General features: G+C 52.0%; 1 protein-coding gene across 1 annotated transcript in view; it reads left to right on the top strand.

Moving 5' to 3' along the window:
• The window catches only part of LOC136629002 (oocyte zinc finger protein XlCOF22-like), a 338,499-nt gene that overhangs the window by 252,259 nt on the left and 76,370 nt on the right, over positions 1–9,870 (top strand). The gene's annotated exons all lie outside the window — the stretch shown is intronic.

Below are 9,870 nucleotides of genomic sequence, written 5' to 3'. Positions count from 1 at the left end.
AACATTTCCCACATTCTGAACATGAAAATGGTTTCTCTCCTGTGTGAATTCTTTGATGTGAAACAAGATTTGCTTTGTGAGCAAAAGATTTCCTACATTCTGAACATGAAAATGGCTTCTCTGCTGTGTGAATTCTCTGATGACTAACCAGATATGATTTATGAGTAAAATATTTCCCACATTCTGAACATGAAAAGGTCTTCTCTCCTGTGTGAATTCTCTGATGCTCAACAAGAACTGATTTCCATTTAAAACATTTTCCACATTCTGAACATGAAAAAGGCTTATCTGCTGTGTGAGTTCTCTGATGTGAAACAAGATCTGATTTCCATTTAAAACATTTCCCACATTCTGCACATGAATATGGTTTCTCTCCTGTGTGAATTCTCTGATGACTAACAAGACATGATTTCTGAGTAAAACATTTCCCACATTCTGAACATGAAAATGGTTTCTCTCCTGTGTGAATTCTCTGATGTTCAGCAAAATATGATTTCCATTTAAAACATTTTCCACATTCTGAACAGGAAAAAGGCTTCTCCCCTGTAACATCTCTTTGATGTTTAGCCTTCCTCCTGTGACTTTTCCTCTGCTTACCAGTCTGTGGTGGATCAGAAGATGGGACCTGTATTAGAGGATCAGATGATGGATCTTTGCTGTGAAGGGCTGGGGGGATATCAGGGATATTGGCAGGTTCTTCATATGTATCTTGTGTGATATCACAATCTTCTGCTTCACAATCTGCAGATATCAGACATCCCTCTGAGCTCCTGATACCGACATCTGCTAGGAAGTAAACAGATTCTTACTATGTTTGAACAATATATCATATTTTTCAGACCATAAGAGGCACCAATGTACGCTGGAAGAAAGTATTTAAAAAATTTCAAAGCAAATGGTGTGCAAAAATGTTAAACAGAGTAGACATCTGCGGCCGACACACTGTTATGGGCATCTGCGGCCGACACACTGTTAAGGGCATCTGCGGCCGACACACTGTTATGGGGGCATCTGCGGCCGACACACTGTTATGGGCATCTGCGGCCGACACACTGTTAAGGGCATCTCCGGCCGACACACTGTGATGGGGCAACTGCGGCCGACACACTGTTATGGGGCATCTGCGGCCGACACACTGTTATGGGGGCATCTGCGTCCGACACACTGTTATGGGGGCATCTGCGGCCGACACACTGTTATGGGGCATCTGCAGCCGACACACTGTTATGGGGGCATCTGTGGCCGACACACTGTTATGGGGCATCTGCAGCCGACACTCTGTTATGGGACATCTGCAGCCGACACACTGTTATGGGGCATCTGCGGCCGACACTCTGTTATGGGGGCATCTGCGGCCGACACACTGTTATGGGGCATCTGCAGCCGACACACTGTTATGGGGGCATCTGCGGCCGACACACTGTTATGGGGCATCTGCAGCCGACACTCTGTTATGGGGCATCTGCAGCCGACACACTGTTATGGGGCATCTGCGGCCGACACTCTGTTATGGGGATTTCTGTAGCCGACACACTGTTATGGGGGCATCTGCGGCCGACACACTGTTATGGGGCATCTGCAGCCGACACACTGTTATGGGGGCATCTGCGGCCGACACACTGTTATGGGGCATCTGCAGCCGACACTCTGTTATGGGGCATCTGCAGCCGACACACTGTTATGGGGCATCTGCGGCCGACACACTGTTATGGGGATTTCTGTAGCCGACACACTGTTATGGGGCATCTGCGGCCGACACACTGTTATGGGGCATCTGCGGCCGACACACTGTTATGGGGCATCTGCGGCCGACACACTGTTATGGGGATTTCTGTAGCCGACACACTGTTATGGGGCATCTGCGGCAGACACACTGTTATGGGGCATCTGCGGCCGACACTCTGTTATGGGGCATCTGCAGCCGACACACTGTTATGGGGCATCTGCGGCCGACACACTGTTATGGGGATTTCTGTAGCCGACACTCTGTTATGGGGCATCTGCAGCCGACACACTGTTATGGGGCATCTGCGGCCGACACACTGTTATGGGGATTTCTGTAGCCGACACTCTGTTATGGGGCATCTGCAGCCGACACTCTGTTATGGGGCATCTGCAGCCGACACACTGTTATGGGGATTTCTGTAGCCGACACACTGTTATGGGGATTTCTGTAGCCGACACACTGTTATGGGGCCATCTGCAGCCGACACACTGTTATGGGGGCGTCTGCAGCAGAGACACTCCTAGGGGAACATCTGCAGCCAACACTATGATATAGGGACAAGGGGGTCTTTACTATAATGCACAGTGTATGTAGATATTAAGGAGGGGGTAGGAAGAGGGGTATTTGTACCCTGAATACTACACTCCTTCTCTATTATATAACTTGTCTGTCTACTAATAATACAGAGCAGCAGTATACGGCCAGGAGGACTTGTACTATTATGGCTGCTTTCCATTGTTATATACACAGGCAGGCCAATCAGAGAATGTTGTGGATCAAAAGAGAGAACTGTGAGACTGATTGTAGATGGACTGAGAACAGAGCTAGAGATGAGCGAGCACCAAAATGCTTGGGTGCTCGTTACTCGGGACGAAATTATCGCGATGCTCGAGGGTTCGTTTCGAGTAACGAACCCCATTGCAGTCAATGGGCGACCCGAGCATTTTTGTATTTCGCCGATGCTCGCTAAGGTTTTCATTTGTGAAAATCTGGGCAATTCAAGAAAGTGATGGGAACGACACAGCAACGGATAGGGCAGGCGAGGGGCTACATGTTGGGCTGCATCTCAAGTTCACAGGTCCCACTATTAAGCCACAACAGCAGCAAGAGTGGGCCCCCCCCCTCCTAACAACTTTTACTTCTGAAAATCCCTCATTAGCAATGGATACCTTAGCTAAGCACCACACTACCTCCAACAAAGCACAATCACTGCCTGCATAACACTCCACTGACACTTCTCCTGGGTTACATGCTGCCCAACCCCCCCCCCCCCCACAGCGCACACCAAACTGTCCCTGCGCAGCCTTCAGCTGCCCTCATGCCACACCACCCTCATGTCTATTTATAAGTGCGTCTGCCATGAGGAGGAACCGCAGGCACACACTGCAGAGGTTGGCACTGCTAGGCAGCGACCCTCTTTAAAAGTGGCGGGGCGATAGCCCACAATGCTGTACAGAAGCAATGAGAAATAGAATCCTGTGCCACCGCCATCAGGAGCTGCACACGTGGGCATAGCAATGGGGAACCTATGTGCCACACACTATTCATTCTGTCAAGGTGTCTGCATGCCCCAGTCAGACCGCGGTTTTTAATTCATAGACACAGGCAGGTACAACTCCCTATTGTGAAGTCCCTGTCGACCCACAGCATGGGTGGCTCCCTGGAACCCACGGGCGGTACATAAAAATATCCCATTGCATTGCCCAACACAGCTGAGGTAGTAATGTCGTGCTTAATACAGGTGGGCTTCGGCCCACACTGCATGCCCCAGTCTGACTGGGGTTCTTTAGATGTGGTTTCAGATGCACTTATAATTCTCTGTGGACCCACAGCATGGGTGGGTGCCAGGAAGCCACCGGCGGTACATAGAAATATCCCATTGCATTGCCCATCACAGCTGAGGTAGTAATGTCGTGCTTAATGCAGGTGGGCTTCGGCCCACACTGCATGCCCCAGTCAGACTGGGGTTCTTTAGAAGTGGAAACAGATGCATTTATAATTCCCTGTGGACCCACAGCATGGGTGGGTGCCAGGAAGCCACCGGCGGTACATAAAAATATCCCATTGCATTGCCCATCACAGCTGAGGTAATGTCGTGCTTAATACAGGTGGGCTTCGGCCCACACTGCATGCCCCAGTCTGACTGGTAATATGTACCTTAACAGTAACCTCGTTGGTGGTAATGTGGTGGTGACTGCGGACCTGGTAGCGCGGTTTTATGTAGTTGGTTTTCGGAATGTGGCCAGGATTAAGTGGGCCGTGGCGGGGGGATGGTGGTGGTGCTCTCTTGTTGTGTCGTTAAAGGTGAAATTCTTGGACTGCCACCAGACGGACCAATGCAATGGTATTTGCCAAGAATGTTTTCATTGTTGGAGGAGGAGGGGGATGTTTTGGAGGCACTATGTGTCCTCTACACGTGTGCGTGGTTATATGCACCTTAACAGTAACAGCGTTGGTGGGAAATGGCCTCGCCGCCATCATGTCTTTGTGAAGCCTCTGATTCCACACCCCAGTGACATACCATTAGCAGCGGTATAGGCAGAGCCCAGAATTATTAACATTTCAGCGGTAGCATTAGGGACAGGCCCCACTAACATATCACTAGCAGCAGTATAGGGGGAGCGCAGTCTTAGTTCCATTTCAGTAATAGTAGCACTCAAGACAGGCCCCAGTAACATTCCCATTGCAGCAGTTTAGGGAGATAACAGTCTTTCACATTTCAGTAGCTGCAGTATAGACATTTATGTAGCTAAAGTGTAGGCCAACCCCACACACCTTTCTGTACCATGAGTGCAGGCGAAGAACATAGAAATTACTATGATTACACTGTAGGTGAGGGCCCAAAAAAATTGGTGTACCAACAGTAGTAATGTACCTCAGAAAAAATTGGCCATGCCCAACCAAGATGGCAGGTGAAACCCATTAATCGCTTTGGTTAATGTGGCTTAAGTGGTAACTAGGCCTGGAGGCAGCCCAGTTTAACGAAAAATTGGTTCAAGTTAAAGTTTCAACGCTTTTAAGAGCATTGAAACGTATAAAAATTGTTTAGAAAAATTATATGAGTGAGCCTTGTGGCCCTAAGAAAAATTGCCCGTTCGGCGTGATTACGTGAGGTTTCAGGAGGAGGAGCAGGAGGAGGAATATTATACACAGATTGATGAAGCAGAAATGTCCCCGTTTTGGATGGTGAGAGAGAACGATGCTTCCATCCGCGGGTGCAGAATACGTATTGCTTAGGTATCGCTGCTGTCCGCTGGTGGAGAAGAGAAGTCTGGGGAAATCCAGGCTTTGTTCATCTTGATGAGTGTTAGCCTGTCGGCACTGTCGGTTGACAGGCGGGTACGCTTATCTGTGATGATTCCCCCAGCCGCACTAAACACCCTCTCTGACAAGACGCTAGCCGCAGGACAAGCAAGCACCTCCAGGGCATACAGCGCGAGTTCAGGCCACGTGTCCAGCTTCGACACCCAGTAGTTGTAGGTGGCAGAGGCGTCAGGGAGGACGGTCGTGCGATCGGCTACATACTCCCTCACCATCCTTTTACAGTGCTCCCGCCGACTCAGCTGTGACTGGGGAGCGGTGACACAGTCTTGCTGGGGAGCCATAAAGCTGTCCAGGGCCTTAAAGACTGTTGCACTGCCTGTGCTGTACATGCTGCTCGATCTCCGCACCTCCCCTGCTACCTCGCCCTCGGAACTGCGCCTTCTGCCACTAGCGCTGTCGGATGGGAATTTTACCATCAGCTTGTCCGCCAGGGTCCTGTGGTATAGCAACACTCTCGAACCCCTTTCCTCTTCGGGAATGAGAGTGGAAAGGTTCTCCTTATACCGTGGGTCGAGCAGTGTGTACACCCAGTAATCCGTAGTGGCCAGAATGCGTGTAACGCGAGGGTCACGAGAAAGGCATCCTAACATGAAGTCAGCCATGTGTGCCAGGGTACCTGTACGCAACACATGGCTGTCTTCACTAGGAAGATCACTTTCAGGATCCTCCTCCTCCTCCTGCTCAGGCCATACACGCTGAAAGGATGACAGGCAAGCAGCATGGGTACCGTCAGCAGTGGGCCAAGCTGTCTCTTCCCCCTCCTCCTCATCCTCCTCATGCTCCTCCTCCTCCTCCTGAACGCGCTGAGATATAGACAGGAGGGTGCTCTGACTATCCAGCGACATACTGTCTTCCCCTGGCTCTGTTTCCGATCGCAAAGCGTCTGCCTTTATGCTTTGCAGGGAACTTCTCAAGATGCATAGCAGAGGAATGGTGACGCTAATGATTGCAGCATCGCCGCTCACCACCTGGGTAGACTGCTCAAAGTTTCGAAGGACCTGGCAGATGTCTGCCAACCAGGCCCACTCTTCTAAAAATAATTGAGGAGGCTGACTCCCACTGCGCCGCCCATGTTGGAGTTGGTATTCCACTATAGCTCTACGCTGCCCATAGAGCCTGGCCAACATGTGGAGCGTAGAGTTCCACCGTGTGGGCACGTCGCACAGCAGTTGGTGCACTGGCAGATTAAACCGATGTTGCAGGGTCCGCAGGGTGGCAGCGTCCGTGTGGGACTTGCGGAAATGTGCGCAGAGCCGGCGCACCTTTACGAGCAGGTCTGACAAGCGTGGGTAGCTTTTCAGAAAGCGCTGAACCACCAAATTAAAGACGTGGGCCAGGCATGGCACGTGCGTGAGGCTGCCGAGCTGCAGAGCCGCCACCAGGTTACGGCCGTTGTCACACACGACCATGCCCGGTTGGAGGCTCAGCGGCGCAAGCCAGCGGTCGGTCTGCTCTGTCAGACCCTGCAGCAGTTCGTGGGCCGTGTGCCTCTTATCTCCTAATCTGAGTAGTTTCAGCACGGCCTGCTGACGCTTGCCCACCGCTGTGCTGCCACGACGCGCGACACCGACTGCTGGCGACGTGCTGCTGCTGCTGACACATCTTGATTGCGAGACAGAGGTTGCGTTGGAGGAGGAGGAGGAGGAGGGTGTTTTAGTGGAGGAAGCATACACCGCCGCAGATACCACCACCGAGCTGGGGCCCGCAATTCTGGGGGTGGGTAGGACGTGAGCGGTCCCAGGCTCTGACTCTGTCCCAGCCTCCACTAAATTCACCCAATGTGCCGTCAGGGAGATGTAGTGGCCCTGCCCGCCTGTGCTTGTCCACATGTCCGTTGTTAAGTGGACCTTGGCAGTAACCGCGTTGGTGAGGGCACGTACAATGTTGCGGGAGACGTGGTCATGCAGGGCTGGGACGGCACATCGGGAAAAGTAGTGGCGACTGGGCACTGAGTAGCGCGGGGCCGCCGCCGCCATCATACTTTTGAAGGACTCCGTTTCCACAACCCTATACGGCAGCATCTCAAGGCTGATAAATTTGGCTATGTGGACGGTTAACGCTTGAGCGTGCGGGTGCGTGGCGGCGTACTTGCGCTTGCGCTCAAACACTTGCGCTAGCGACGGCTGGACGGTGCGGTGCGAGACATTGCTGGATTGGGCCGAGGACAGCGGAGGTGAGGGTGTGGGTGCAGGCCAGGAGACGGTAGTGCCTGTGTCCTCAGAGCGGCGTTGGATCTCAGTGGCAGGTTGGGGCACAGGGGGAGAGGCAGCGGTGCAAACCGGAGGCAGTGAACGGCCTTCGTCCCACCTTGTGGGGTGCTTGGCCATCATATGTCTGCGCATGCTGGTGGTGGTGAGGCTGTTGGTGGTGGCTCCCCGGCTGATCTTGGCGCGACAAAGGTTGCACACCACTGTTCGTCGGTCGTCAGGCGTCTCTGTGAAAAACTGCCAGACCTTAGAGCACCTTGGCCTCTGCAGGGTGGCATGGCGCGAGGGTGCGCTTTGGGAAACAGTTGGTGGATTATTCGGTCTGGCCCTGCCTCTACCCCTGGCCACCGCACTGCCTCTTGCAACCTGCCCTGCTGCTGCCCTTGCCTCCCCCTCTGAAGACCTGTCCTGAGTAGGCGTTGCAAACCAGGTGGGGTCAGTCACCTCATCGTCCTGCTGCTCTTCCTCAGAATCCTCTGTGCACTCCTCCCTCGGACTTACTGCCCTTACTACTACCTCACCGATAGACAACTGTGTCTCATCGTCATCGTCCTCCTCACCCACTGAAAGGTCTTGAGACAGTTGCCGGAAGTCCCCAGCCTCATCCCCCGGACCCCGGGAACTTTCCAATGGTTGGGCATCAGTGACGATAAACTCCTCTGGTGGGAGAGGAACCACTGCTGCCCAATCTGAGCAGGGGCCCGAGAACAGTTCCTGGGAGTCTTCCCGCTCCTGAGCATGTGTCATTGTAGTGGAGTGAGGAGGCTGGGAGGAAGGGGGAGCAGCAGACAGAGGATTCGGATTTGCAGCAGTGGACGGCGCAGAACTGTGGGTGGACGATAGGTTGCTCGAAGCACTTTCTGCCATCCACGACAGGACCTGCTCACACTGCTCATTTTCTAATAAAGGTCTCCCGCGTGGACCCATTAATTGTGCGATGAATTTGGGGACGCCAGAAACGTGCCTCTCTCGTAATCGCGCAGCAGTCGGCTGCGATACACCTGGATCAGGAGTTCGGCCTGTGCCCACACCCTCACTTGGCCCTCCGCGTCCTCGGCCGCGTCCACGTCCTCTAGGCCTACCCCTACCCATCAGCATGCTGTATTACCAGTGATTTGATTTCCCAGGCAGGAAATAAATTGGCGCAAGCCTGCAGGCCAAATAGAATGTGTTCCCTTTTTTTTCAAGAAAGGCCCACTGCGTATATTCAATCAATAATAAATATGTCTTCTGGCCCTGCAAATGTGTCACAGAACTGCAGTGTTGCAGAGTTATTAACTACAGCAGAGCGGTGATTTCCCAGGCAGGAAATAAATTGGCGCAAGCCTGCTGTTAAACTTAGCTGGCTGCGTATGATTTTTGTTTACGTTCTCCACCCACCACACACGTACCCAGAACGCTGAGGACTGTCAGAGGCAGGCCAAATAGAATGTTTTCCCTTTTTTTTCAAGGAAAGGCCCACTGCGTATATTCAATCAATAATAAATATGTCTTCTGGCCCTGCAAATGTGTCACAGAACTGCAGTGTTGCAGAGTTATTAACTACAGCAGAGCGGTGATTTCCCAGGCAGGAAATAAATTCGCGCAAGCCTGCTGTTAAACTTAGCTGGCTGCGTATGATTTTTGTTTACGTTCTCCACCCACCACACACGTACCCAGAACGCTGAGGACTGTCAGAGGCAGGCCAAATAGAATGTTTTCCCTTTTTTTTCAAGGAAAGGCCCACTGCGTATATTCAATCAATAATAAATATGTCTTCTGGCCCTGCAAATGTGTCACAGAACTGCAGTGTTGCAGAGTTATTAACTACAGCAGAGCGGTGATTTCCCAGGCAGGAAATAAATTGGCGCAAGCCTGCTGTTAAATTTAGCTGGCTGCGTTTGATTTTTGTTTACGTTCTCCACCCACCACACACGTACCCAGAACGCTGAGGACTGTCAGAGGCAGGCCAAATAGAATCTTTTCCCTTTTTTTCAAGGAAAGGCCCACTTCGTATATTCAATCAATAAAATATGTCTTCTGGCCCTGCCTACACAATTCTGTCCCTGTAGTATTACTGCAGGGCGCAATGCTCTGCACGGCCGATTTGGAAAAAAAAAAATGTGCAACACTGCTAACTGCAGCCTCCACACTACTGCACACGGTTAGATGTGGCCCTGAGAAGGACCGTTGGGGTTCTTGAAGCCTACACTCACTCCTAACACTCTCCCTGCCTAACCACCACTTCTGTCCCTGTAGAACTACTGCAGGGCGCAATGCTCTGCATGGCCGATTTGGGGGAAAAAAAAAAATGTGCACCACTGCAAAAGGCAGCCTCCACAGTACTGCACACTGTTAGATGTGGCCCTAAGAAGGACCGTTGGGGTTCTTGAAGCCTACACTAACTCCTAACGCTCTCCCTACAGCAGCTTCGGCACCAGCAGCACTGTCCCTCAGCTATCTCACAAGGCATCTGAGGCGAGCCGCGGGAGGGGCCGACTTTTATACTCGGGTGACATCTGATCTCCCCAGCCACTCACTGCAGGGGGGTGGTATAGGGCTGGAACATCACAGGGGGAAGTTGTAATGCCTTCCCTGTCTTTCAATTGGCCAGAAAAGCGCGCTAACGTCTCA

This window comes from Eleutherodactylus coqui, chromosome 5 (genome assembly GCF_035609145.1).
Source record: "Eleutherodactylus coqui strain aEleCoq1 chromosome 5, aEleCoq1.hap1, whole genome shotgun sequence".
NCBI lineage: Eukaryota > Metazoa > Chordata > Amphibia > Anura > Eleutherodactylidae > Eleutherodactylus > Eleutherodactylus coqui.
The sequence above is the reverse complement of the archived record's forward strand: the minus strand, read 5'-3'. Positions and strand labels throughout refer to the sequence as shown.